Below are 12,733 nucleotides of genomic sequence, written 5' to 3' on the forward strand. Positions count from 1 at the left end.
GACGGGGATTCGAACCGGCGACCCTCAGATTGTGAGTCGAGCGCCTTATCCACCTGGCCATGCCGGGCACAGGAACAGGGGGAATTGTATTCATTTGACACGTCTCTAATACGACCCTAGTCCACATTGCAGTTCTCTCATAAATGTACATTTATTCTATAATATTCTTTCGGGGGAGGGGTCAAAGGTAACGTAGAACTGGCGAATGAGGCGAGGCAAGAAAATGTTAGGTGCTTAGCGATTTGTTTGGCTGGGGCTTGACCAAAGTTTGTTTGGTTTGTTTTGAATTTCGCGCAAAGCTAATTTACCGAAAGTTTCTGATGAAATTATATTCTCACTAAAGATCTTGCTTAAAACAATGAGACTGAAACAAACAACTACAACAAAATTAACTTGTGAAAGGTACTTCTAAAAGTCATATAAGATCATATATCTTAATTAGATGGTTTGCAGGCACACGCAAACAGTTTTGTAACCTGTGTGTGGAGCTTTTTAAGCAAAGGGGAATTACTTATATAATTTTTTTCTTCACCAATCTGTAGCGATAGTGGCTTAGAGTAAGCATCAATAATCACGTGACTAAGAATTAAACTACACGGCAAAGTTTTGTCTTCGTTGAATGACTCAAGTGAGTATTATGTCCTAAAACTATTTCAAACAAATACTGAAACTCATAAACTCTCAGTGATAATTTTGCCACATATTTAAATTTATGACGTAAGTAAAACTGAATTAACTGCTCAAGAATATTTCATAAGAAACTTATTGAAATATTCGATAATCTATACTAGTGTCATATACCTTTTGATAAAATATGCCGATGCTATAATTATATCTTTTAGTAATATATGCTGTTGCCATTCTTATAGCTTACACCCCTATGTCCCATCTTGAACAGAGCCGATCCTCTCCTTACAGAATGTTAAACACAGTTGGAGGCTTGCCCAAGGACTTGTCTGTGTCTCACCTGGTTGACTGGTTAGATAACCATTTGAGCGGATCTTAATGGGTTGTTAGCATGTTTTTCATATGTGGAGAAAGCGATGCCGAATATCTTGGTTTGTTTTCTCTTTTAATGAGCTGTGTTTAATGATGTAGATGACTGGGAATTCTGGGAGCTATAGCAGAGTTAATATAACTCCAAGCAGAGCTAGAATTATCTGATTTACCTTGGTTGTGTCTTATGAACAACCTCGAGTTTTCGTTTTGTCATGATCCAATTTTAGTAGCCACACATTTTAATTGACCTAGAAAAGAGAGAACAAAATATGTCCATATAAATCACGTGCCAGTGTTTATGTTAAATAAAATGTTTTGTTTTCACTGGTAAAAACATTTTCACAGAATATTTTCTTGATGAAGTCTTACTTAACTTACTACTGCTTAGCAAGTCTTATCACATCTTCAGTTCAGTTATACTTATGGCAACAAGGTTTGAAGTGGCTACAACAAATAATCTGCTGAAAAGGAAAAAGTCAGCAAAGGTAGATTAGATATTGTTGTTTTTGTTTCCATTTGATTGTGCTTTCGTCATGTCAGTGTCTCACAAGTCTTGAAATAAATATATTTGTTTAAATTACAGACTAACAAAACAAATGAGATAAACATGTCCAAATTTTGTCGTAGGCCAAAACAGGCAGATCAATAAAAAGCTGTGATTACTGCTGCTCCAAACTAACTAATCTAACAAAACTCACTTGTTTGGTCACCAATCTAGAAAGGCACAGCAGTCTGCTGGTGTTTAAAGATGTGGTGATCAGTCCAATAGCTACAGGACTGAGTACAGCGTGGCACACACCTGCAAGGATACATGTTTTTCATAAACAGTAATAACATCAGAAACTTTCTCACTGTTGCAGTGTATCAGGCTATCTCTGAAAAACCGCCATTTTGTCTAGCTAAAACTCAAATTTATTCAAGTTAATGAAGTTAACAGAGGTTGTTAGAACATTTGAATACCTTGGTCCAGGATTGAGTTTACAGTCTTGATAAGGAGAAGAAAAAAACAAAACAATTCATTAAATTACCAGTAGAATATGCTGATATGATAGGAGAACAAAATGGTCACATGAGAAGAACAATAGTGGCACATCCTCACACCGGTACAGGTAATACATATTTGATAAATGAACCACTATTTAAGCTGATAAGAATATTGCTAGAGCTGAAATACAGCAAACCTTGAAGAATAAAATAATAGAACTATTAGAGAATATCTGGTTGTCTCCAGCAGAGATTGTGGACAAGAAATAGAAGATTTACTCTAAGAGATTTTCAAAAGGGAGGTATCTAATCTTTTTTAGGTGATATTCTAGTGTTTCACAACAAGTTTTAATCTGTTGCTATGAAGCTAAGAATTGTGTTTCCATGGATAAAGAAAACACGTTTGAAACTTAAGCTTGGAAGTGTGTATTGATGCATTTAAAGTTGCAGAGGTTGCAATGGGTAAAGACTAGTCAAAACACTTACTAAAAAATAGAAGTGTGCAGTTCCTTCGGCTTTTCGTCATACTATCTGTGTTTGGTGTCCAACTTCTCTAAGATAGCTGCATCATTATCAAAACTCCTGAAAGGCAATCAATTCAGTTAGATGAACATGGGACTAAGCAGTGTTTCAGTTATTGAAATTCAGTAACGTTTAACGCGCTGGTATTGACTTGTTTAGGTAGAACATTCTGAATACAAGTGACAGGGATTATGAGACTAAAGCACATATTTAAATTCATAACATAAATAAAACTGAATTAACTATTCAAGACTACTTTATAAAAACTTATGAACCTAGACTTATGTCATATACCTCTTGACAAAATATGCTGATGCTATAATTGTATCTTTTAGTAATATATGCTATTGTTATTTTCATAGCTTTCACTTGAACAATGCTGACCCTTTATATATATAGACACAACAAGTCACACGTTGTAACATTCACATAAACAATAGAACAACCATTTTTATAGTAACTATCTATTGTTCCCCATAAAAAAAAAAACTTGATATAAACTATCTCCAACAATGGATGTCAAGAAGTCCGCAACGTACGTTATAGGTGATTTAAATGCCCCACATAAAGACTTAAATGGAAATTGAAATTCACAAAGAATATAACTATAAAATATTTATTATACAGAAACAACACGTACATTATAAATGACGCCAAAACACCAACTCACTTTCAATCGCCAACAAACACGTACTATGTGTTAGGCTTAATAATATTCCCGTCCACTTTATTGACAAAAACAACAAATTTCACGGTTCACCAAGAATTCTCAAACGATCACTTCCCCGTATCAGGTACAGAGATCCCCAACACCGCGAGAATTCCCACCGGTCTACAACTACACTACAACTGACTGGCAGCCATTTAACGAAACACTTAACGCTCACTTATCACCAATGTATAAATAACAAACACGAACTAGACACATAAGTAGAAAACGTAACGAAAGCTATGAGCAAAGGTACAGCCGACACCACCTCATCAGTTTCAAAACAATAATCATACAATTACTGGACACCTGAGATACTCGCACTAATTATAGAACGTAGACGTCTCAGAAGACATTACATTTCACGTGACCCCACCCTTAAAACTCAAATAAACAGATTAAACGTACAAATAAAACACAACATTAAAACATTAAAAGAAACTAACTGGTTTTAATTTTGTAACAACCTACAAAACTCACGAAGTAAACCTAAAGAATTCTGGAAAAAATTTAAATCTTTGTCATCTATTCCACCAAATAAGACATAATAACATTACAGATGAAAGCAATTCAGATAAAGCTAATCTACTGATTGACTGTTATGAAGATTCTTTTAGCAACTTAAATACTCCGAACTGTGACACCCAGCACCACAGCCAGGTAAACTACATGAACACGAACCCTACGCTTTTCACTCCGTGTTTCTCAGCCAAAACCTTACACGAAAACATGACAACAAACCAACATAATCTAATAAACAGAAAAGTCACAATTACAAAACTGAAAATTAACATAAAAACACTTAAGAATTCATCCCCGGGCATGATGGAATTACAAATATTGTTATTAAAAAAGCTTCAAATCTTTTACTACTACACTTGACAAACATTTTGGATCTATCACTGCTAACTGGTTACCACCCAGATACTTGGAAACAAGCAATATTTACCGTAATACCTAAAAAAAACAATAGATCAAATCCCGACAATTTCCGCCCCATTAGTTTGTTAAGCTGTCTTGGCAAGCTAACGGAGAAAATAATATCGAACAGGCTTCTATACTTCTGTGAAACAAACAATGTACTATCAAACAACCAAAACATATCAAGAAAATACAGACAAACAATAGACCATCTCCCACGATTAACGGAATCAATCTACAAATCATTCAGTAATAATCAAGCCACAGTAGTTGTATTTTTAGATGTCAAAAAAGCATTTGATATTGTTTGCCACAATGCCATAAAAGATAATCTAAAACGGCTAAATATTAATGAAACTATAATCAAATGGATATCGAACATTTTAGCCGATACAGTCAAAGTTATAGTTAATGATACGTTATCAAAACCATTAAATATTACTGCGGGAGTGCCGTAAGGATCCGTCCTTTCGCCACTCCTATACATCATATTTATTAACGACATCCCATTCCCCAACTTAACATGTACATATTATTCTCATTATGCCGACGACACAGCAGACTGGATCATATCTAGAAACCCACTCATAGCAACGACCCGCGTCCAAAAATCACTGAATTTAATCCTTAAATGGCGTAACAAATAAAGACACAAGTTATAGCTTTCTTCAAAAACTACGTAAACATAAGAAAACTATCAAGAAAATCAAACTTAAGCTAGGAGAAATACAAATAAATATGAGTAATAACGTCAAGCTTCTCGGTATTTCCTTTGACACCAGCCTAACATGGAACAAACATATTTAGAACATACACGCCTCGATTAGCAAACGTATCAACTACATAAGGCTTATTGCAAGTAAAAACTCAAGCTGTACACCCGCAACATCCCTAAAAATATATAAAACGTTTGTACGCCCACGTATAGAATATGGCTGTCAGATAACCTATAACGTGTCAGAAAATAACCTGAAAAACTATAAGTACAACAAAACAGAGCAATAAGATTAGCCCTAAAGCTTCCCAAATTTACCCCCAGTAAATTGCATACATAAAATCAGCAATCTACCCCCTTTAAACAATAGACTAACTGAACTAGGTTTAAAATATTATAAAATAGCAGAAAAAAGAATCAAATTGACGGCTGCGCTACATGAACTTACAAGCGCCCCCATCGAACACACGTCGCAATACAATCTGTTCTGAGAACTGGAAAACAAGAATAAAACGCACAAATAAAGGGTTAAACACTATGTCATGTTGCTGTTATTAACCGCCATGTTCTCTTTTACAGCCAGGTCAAAAGACACATAAATTATTCGACGTTTGTTCCGTTAAAGTGGGTTTTCTCCGGGATTCAATAAAGTATATTTAAAAATGAAATTAGTTTCTAAATTCAAAGAGTCAAAAAAAGAAAAAAAATACAAAAAATCAGGAATTATTATTAGAATAATTCCACTGTCTTATTAATAGACAATATAATTTAAATTTAATACTTCGAATACATGTTTGTATCTCTCTGTCTCCTCTCGACTCTCCACATCATTGACAGCCACGACATCTTTACACATCACCAACAACCACTGGAAAACAAGACCTTTATCTTGCCTTGTCCGATCTTCTCCACAGTTTTCTCTCAAAAAAACTTCCCATCAACGTTTCTAAACGCGATTATAGTGAAATGGCTGATGAACTTTGAAAATTGAAAAGTATAGTCATACTTTGGATTCGAATATTGTAGGAGTACAGCTGTGCTGTATGCACCTTTCAGTGCAACCCTGAGAGGTCGTCCATTTATTGAATGAATTGATTAGAGATAGGGCAAATATCCAATTCAATGATTGGTTCAGGAATTGTACCATCTGATGAAATCCAATCGGATTGGATATTGATTTTGTGACGAATCAGGTAACATTTCCATCAGTGGATTATCTCACATTATAAAGTATGATGCAGTAGAACCCGATTAAAGTAAAATATATTATTTAGTTTATTTAGTGATTTAATATTTAATAATTATTTAGTTTTTAACAAGAGTGTTAAAAGTAATTATTTTAAAGGCAATAGCCATGACAAATTTCGTAACTCGGTAAGAGTTGTACGTTGTGTGTGTAGTTCAATTGTTGTAGCACTGATGACGTCATCTTTCTCGAATCCTTTAAGTTTTTCTCGCTACGTGAGTATTGTTACATCATAGTGTCTCCTAGTTTGTAGAAAGTTCCAGTACTCAGTTGGGCAAGGTATATATATATATATATTATATAGGTGACCAAGTGAGTGCATATCAAGTAAAGATTAGTCAGAAAAAAGCAAAAATAAAAAACAAACAAAAAACAACGTGAAGTTAGGTGGCGTGTGAGTGATTAGTCTTAACGGGCAATATTTTAAAGTGAGTTTCATAGTTTATCAGAGATAAGGGGGATAATTTGTCTTCTCAAAGGGTGTTTTAAAGTAATTGAGCCCGCCTGTGTGGACTTTAACGAAAAGGAGACAATTATTTAAAGTTCATTATACAACTGTGGTAACCCACAGGACAACGTAAGTGAATTATTCACCAGTACTATTGTCATAAGAGTAGAGAAAAATAGTTCATCTTGTCAAGAGGATTCTAAAGTAATCGAATCAGATTGTGTGGACTTTTGACAAGAAAAGAGAATTATTTAGAGCTTTAGATAAAATTGTGATTTCCTATAGTGTAAATAATTTTTGTACATACGTTTGACTTTTTAAAAATATATATTATATTAAAGCAAGTGGATTGTGTGTTGTCCATTTATTCTCCAAATTTATCATCAACAAGTCACACACACCTACTGTAGAAGAATTCCAGCCTGCTCATACTCAAAAACGTGACTCCAATTTTCTATGACTAAATTTTCGAGTAATGACAGTTTTCAATTAAGATTTTATAGTGTAATTCAACGATTTTGCCGATTTTTCTTTAAAAGAACTTCCTTGTCACATTTGTTTTTGTGAGAAACCTTTTCAGTCACATGACCAAAGCATGCTGCTTCGTTTTTTTTTCTAATTTCGCGCGAAGCTACACGAGGGCTATCTGTGCTAGCTGTCCTAATTTAGCAGTGTAAGACTAGAGGGAAAGCAGCTAGTCATCACCACCCACCACCAATTCTTAAGCTACTCTTTTACTAACGAACAGTGGGATTGACCACACATTATAATGCCCCCATGGCTGAAAGGGCGAGCACGTTTGGTGAGACGTGGATTAGAACCCGCGACTCTCAGATTGCGAGTCGAGTGTCCTAACCACCTGGCCATGCTGGGCCACATGCTGCTTCCCAGAGTCTTTATACAAGGAGCATTTTGGTCTTTAAGCAGAACTACTGACGCGAAATTCCTAAGTGCTTGATTGTCGATTTTTCTTCCATTGAAGCGTGTTGAGTTTGTTGAACATGAAAGAAGTCTGCCATCTTGGAGGTAAAGCCTGAAATGTCATCCTTTCTCACTGTATTGAATACCATATTGTAATGAAGTAGTAGATCATGTGCATGTGTATGGTCACATCTACTATTTGATCAGATATTAGGAGCCAGATATCCGAATTCTGATATTCAACCAAAACTAATACTTGTCTCACTCCTAGTACTGATCCACGGTGCTGTGCGTCTATGAAAGTTATTGAAGCAGCAGTGACATTGAACCGTGCATAGATTAAAAATACCTTTGGGAAAAGCTGGGAGAAACCAGTAACTAGACCTAGCTTTGGGAGGACTTGTTGTACAGCAAAGTGTAATGTGACCTTCTTAGGTTAATTAATGCAGCAAGACATTTGTACAAATAGATGAAAGTACAAGATAGTGTGCTAAATTGCTGTGGTACAACCAATGATTTTGTTTCTTTGGAATTAAGCACAAAGCTACACAGTAGACTATCTGTTCTCTGCCCACCACGAGTATCGAAACCCGGTTTCTAGCGTTGCAAGTCCACAGACGTACTGCTGTGCTACTGGGGGCTCACAATCGATGGTATCGAGATCAATGAAGATTAACAAGCTGATTTGTGTTAACATCAGTATTACTGAAATGAAACAGCAAGTACAAAGGCCTATGATTAGATTTTCCATTGGCGAGTAACTGAGCCACCAACAACAAGAAAAGTACCAGTTTTTCCTGCTACCTGGAATGTTTGAATGAATGGGTAGTTTTTGCTCCTGATTGGTAGAGTGATGTGCCACCATAAAGATATCACTATCAAGCAAATTTACTAAATCTTGAGTTTCCAGACAATCATTGTTGTGACTGAAATACCATCTGAAGTTTTCAGATTGTGACCTCATTAGCTCCCTTTTTCACTCTACTATAAGTCCTTAACCTTGGCATTGACATTTTGGTATCACTGAAGTTTGGAATCTAAAAATAATGAGAGTTGCAAGACTTTAGATTAAAAATGTCAGACTTAAAGTCAGCATTAAAAAATCTTGATTACTGGTGCCAAAACTGTTGTTTGGTGCTCTCGACTAGAGATGGTAATTAGCAAGATGCTGTAAAGGGATTTGATAGAACGTGTTAAGTAATGTTAAGTTAAGTAAGACCAGCTCTAAAAAAGATATAGTCTGACACAAGTGTTTTACAGTTGAAACAACTCTATTTAGCATGAACATTTTTGAACATATTTAGCATTTTGTTTTAAAACCTGAACCGATTTGAACAATGATAATAACCTCAGCTCTCTCTTACACTCCAGCTAAACTTTGTGGAATGAATATCCAAACAAAAAATTTGGGTTGTTCACGAGACAAATAATACTAAAAACTATTATAGCTCTCAGAATGCCATATCACTCACGTTCTTTGGCAAGACTGAACCCTTATCTTCAAACAGCAGCAACATGCCGCAAACCCATTGAAGCTCACATAAAGGGTTATCTAACAAGTCAGGAAGGTATGACGACAGACATATTCCAAGCCTTTAACTGTGTGTTAAAGGGTTATATAGCACGTTAGCAAGGCGTGATGACAGACACTTTCCTTACCAAGCTTCTAACTGTGTGTTACAGTCTCTAAGAGTGGATTCAGTGCTGTTTAGCTTGTTTAAAGAGTTATATAATACGTTAGCCAGGCGTGATGACAGACACTTTCCTTACCAAGCTTCTAACTGTGTGTTACAGTCTCTAAGAGTGGATTCAATGCTGTTTAGCTTGTTTAAAGAGTTATATAATACGCTAGCCAGGCGTGATGACAGACACTTTCCTTACCAAGCCTCTAACTGTGTGTTACAGTCTCTAAGAGTGGATTCAGTGCTGTTTAGCTCGTTTAAAGAATTAGTTAGCATATTACTGTTATAACTTTTGATGATGTTGTGGGTACAAATTTCGATAGTCTGTGGTGGCGGTTTATTTATATTTTTCCACCAGTTATTGTAATATATGTTGGAAAAGTCATCTGATATTATTTGTAAAAGTAATATCGCCATTTAGGTTTAAATGATATTGATATTTTGTAATTCATGACGTATATTTTTTTACACACCTATATTTGTCATCTCACAAGTAAACAGAGCCAAACAGTATCCTTCATTGTACTCATTTATACAAATATCTGTAGTACAAATCCATCGAGTTATTCATTAGAACATTATATTAAAACATCCATCCAAAGACGATAATTAAAACTTTAGGTTGACTCTAGATTTACATCTGCCACATTAACTAGAGAAGTCAGTGTTACCGATATTGTGTTTAGTGTGTAAAATAAAATAATTAATTAATGTTCTGTTCAATGTGTCAAGTGGAATATCTCTCTTGTGCAAGTGATGAATGTGTTGCTTTTGTAAGTAAATTCCCTTGAACTTTTACTGTGAGTTGTCTTAGTTTAAAGTGAGTGTTTAGAATGATAACACATATGGTGTTACGAGAAATCAACTATCTTTCTATCTCTTGAAGGCCGGGTAGAAAATCTTAAGAAGCAACTACAAAAACCTTTGGTTTGTCATCAGAAGGTAAGAAAACTGTTTTAATGCCTCGTAAGTTGGTTTAACATAACATGAACAATTTGCATTCGGTAATTTAGTATTATATTTTCTGAATATACTGAAACATTTCTATCTTGTTTAATTATAACTATTTTGTTTCACCTTTGCTTCAGACCCCCAGTGGCTCAGCAGTAAGTCTAGGGTCTTATAATGCTAGAAATCTGGTTACGATACCCGTGGTGGGCACAGTACAGATAACCCATTGAGTAGCTTTGTGCTTAATAGCAAACAAACAAAGTTTTTTTTCAAACATGTTTCAATTATAAATGAAAATAAACTATAGTAACTCGCAAAAGTTAGAATTAGTAAAGTGTTATTTAAAATATTTGTTTTAACATAAAACTAAACCTTTAGAATTTAGTTTATCATCTATGTAAAATATATTTAGCACATGGTTTTAAGCGTTAAAAATACTTAACTCGAAAACTCGAAGAAAAAATGTTTTCTCAAAGGTATATTCCCTTGCACAGGCATTATTTAATTGAGTTGATATGCACGGTATAGTGCGGCCATTTGTTGAAATGTTATTATAGTTTGTTTGTTTGTTTTGGAATTTCGCGCAAAGCTACACGAGGGCTATCTGCGCTAGCCGTCCCTAATTTAGCAGTGTAAGACTAGAGGGTGATGACTAGAGCTAGTCATCACCACCCACCGCCAACTCTTGGGCTACTTTTTACCAACGAATAGTGGGATTGACTGTCACATTATAACGCCCCCACGGCTGAAAGGGCGAGCATGTTTGGTGGGATGCGGATTCGAACCCGCGACCCTCAGATTGTGAGTCGAGCGCCTTATCCACCTGGCCATGCCGGGCACATTATTATAGTAATGAAGCATGTTTTTAAATGGTAAGAATGCTATAAAAATATTGTTTTTCAATGAAATTTTTTCTGTTTCAAAACTTCCTTTTGAAATGATTATGTACTGCTAACTTTTAATATGTTGCTGTTTTCATAGTACAAAGCTTGCTATCCGCTATTGAACCACGTTGACCCACCAGGGGGACACTTCTTAACATGTCTTTACTTCTAGAAACCAATTAATACTAAATTAAGATATGTTTCTTTTCTTTTTTATATTCCAGCAATAAAAATATTTTATAACATTAAAAACCGTATAAATCCATCTAGTTCAGAACTGTAACACGCAACATATGTAAAACACAGTCTTCTAACACCACAATACTAGGCCTACTTTCATTATTTGCTTCTTTCCTCCAAGCAGCTCTGATGAACTTTGAATTCAGAGAAACTAGTCTGAAGTAGCAAATCAAAGAATTGATTAGACCTGTACGTGATCTTTTTTTCATAAAATACACGTTTGGGTGAGAAAAAGAAATTCATAAATAAATATTTAAAGATAATTAGCATTATTCATAAGAGAACACCTAGTTGTAAGTACACACACTATTCAAATGATTGTCTGTTGCATAAAACAGTCACTTTAAAAGTAGTTTTCGTCATCTTCGGGCCTGTTCTCACTCAGGATTTCTGTGAAAGTAGAATCTAGAAAGTAGAAAGTAGAAAATGTTTGAATTCATTAGCAGAGGGAATGAAATAGATCAAAACATTTAAAGTCTGTTGTATGTATATGTGAACATCTGTTTCTATAATTATTTGTTGAATTTTGGCGAAAAACTAATCCAGAGCTATCTGCGCTAGCCGTTCGTAATCTTGAAGTGCTAGACTAGAGGGAAGGCAAATATTTAACACCACCCACCCTCAGCTATTGGATTACTTTTTACCGACGAATAATGGGATTGACCATTATATTATATCGTCCCCATGAGTAAAAGGGCGAGAATATTCAGCGAAAAGATTTCGTTCTCGCGATCCGCAGATTACAAGTCGAGTGCCCTAACCACAAGGCTATATGAAGATCCAAAAAAGATTAAGATGAGAAAATCGTCCGGCTTATAACGGAAATTCCAATGGCGAACTATTAGTTAAAAAATCTAGCTAAGAAAGCAAATAATTTTTTATAATAAAGAATATAATGAAGAATGAAATATGTAAGCTAGTAAGACAGTATGATTTTAATATACTGATATTCCTATAGTGTTGTTGTGCAACAACTTTTTTATGCTCATAATCAACTTAAAAACTAATAACTTCTTGTCCTAAAAAAATATATATTTTTTAAATGTGTCTTCAGTAAGAAATTGTTCTAGAGTTTTAAAATAGGTTTTTATTCGGATTTTCTATAGTAGTTTTCATACAAGGTAAATTTGCAAGAGTATGATTTTCAAAGATTTACTTTCATTACACTGTGAAATGGTACATTTTTACAGAGGGCTGAATACGTTTTATTAAAACAATTTTGAATATGCGAATCAGCAAGCCACGTGACAGCCACAGCCGATATAAAGTAGCGATGGAACAGCATGTATCAGAACTGTGTTCATAGATAAAAAGAATATGATGATAGCCCTTTCCAAAGCAAAATATCCGTACACTCAGATCATAAACATGTGTTCAAATCGGTAATTTAGAATTTCCAAGTTGAGTGTATCCTTTGCACGCAGTGGCACTGGAAAGCAAAGTAATTTGTAACAACTCGAGGAACCACGACCATCTGGAAAGATACCTGTAACAATTATAGTATTTTGGCA

At 34.9% G+C, this 12,733-nt stretch overlaps 1 protein-coding gene and 1 long non-coding RNA gene across 2 annotated transcripts in view; one reads left to right on the forward strand and one right to left on the reverse strand.

Annotated features, from left to right (window-relative positions):
* The window catches only part of LOC111087382 (kinesin light chain 3-like), a 39,168-nt gene that overhangs the window by 1,076 nt on the left and 25,359 nt on the right, over nucleotides 1–12,733 (forward strand). Inside the window, exon 2 of the mRNA XM_022393830.1 lies at nucleotides 10,034–10,089. The gene's annotated coding sequence lies outside the window, so the exon portion shown is untranslated. The remainder of the gene's footprint in view (nucleotides 1–10,033; nucleotides 10,090–12,733) is intronic.
* On the reverse strand, nucleotides 1,210–3,212 carry LOC111087381. The gene is made up of 4 exons (XR_002612079.1): nucleotides 3,176–3,212; nucleotides 2,470–2,565; nucleotides 1,698–1,798; nucleotides 1,210–1,247 (listed from the first exon to the last, which is right to left on the reverse strand). It is a non-coding gene; the product is annotated as an uncharacterized LOC111087381 (long non-coding RNA).

This window comes from Limulus polyphemus, unplaced genomic scaffold, assembly GCF_000517525.1.
Source record: "Limulus polyphemus unplaced genomic scaffold, Limulus_polyphemus-2.1.2 Scaffold2083, whole genome shotgun sequence".
Taxonomy (NCBI): Eukaryota; Metazoa; Arthropoda; class Merostomata; order Xiphosura; family Limulidae; genus Limulus; species Limulus polyphemus.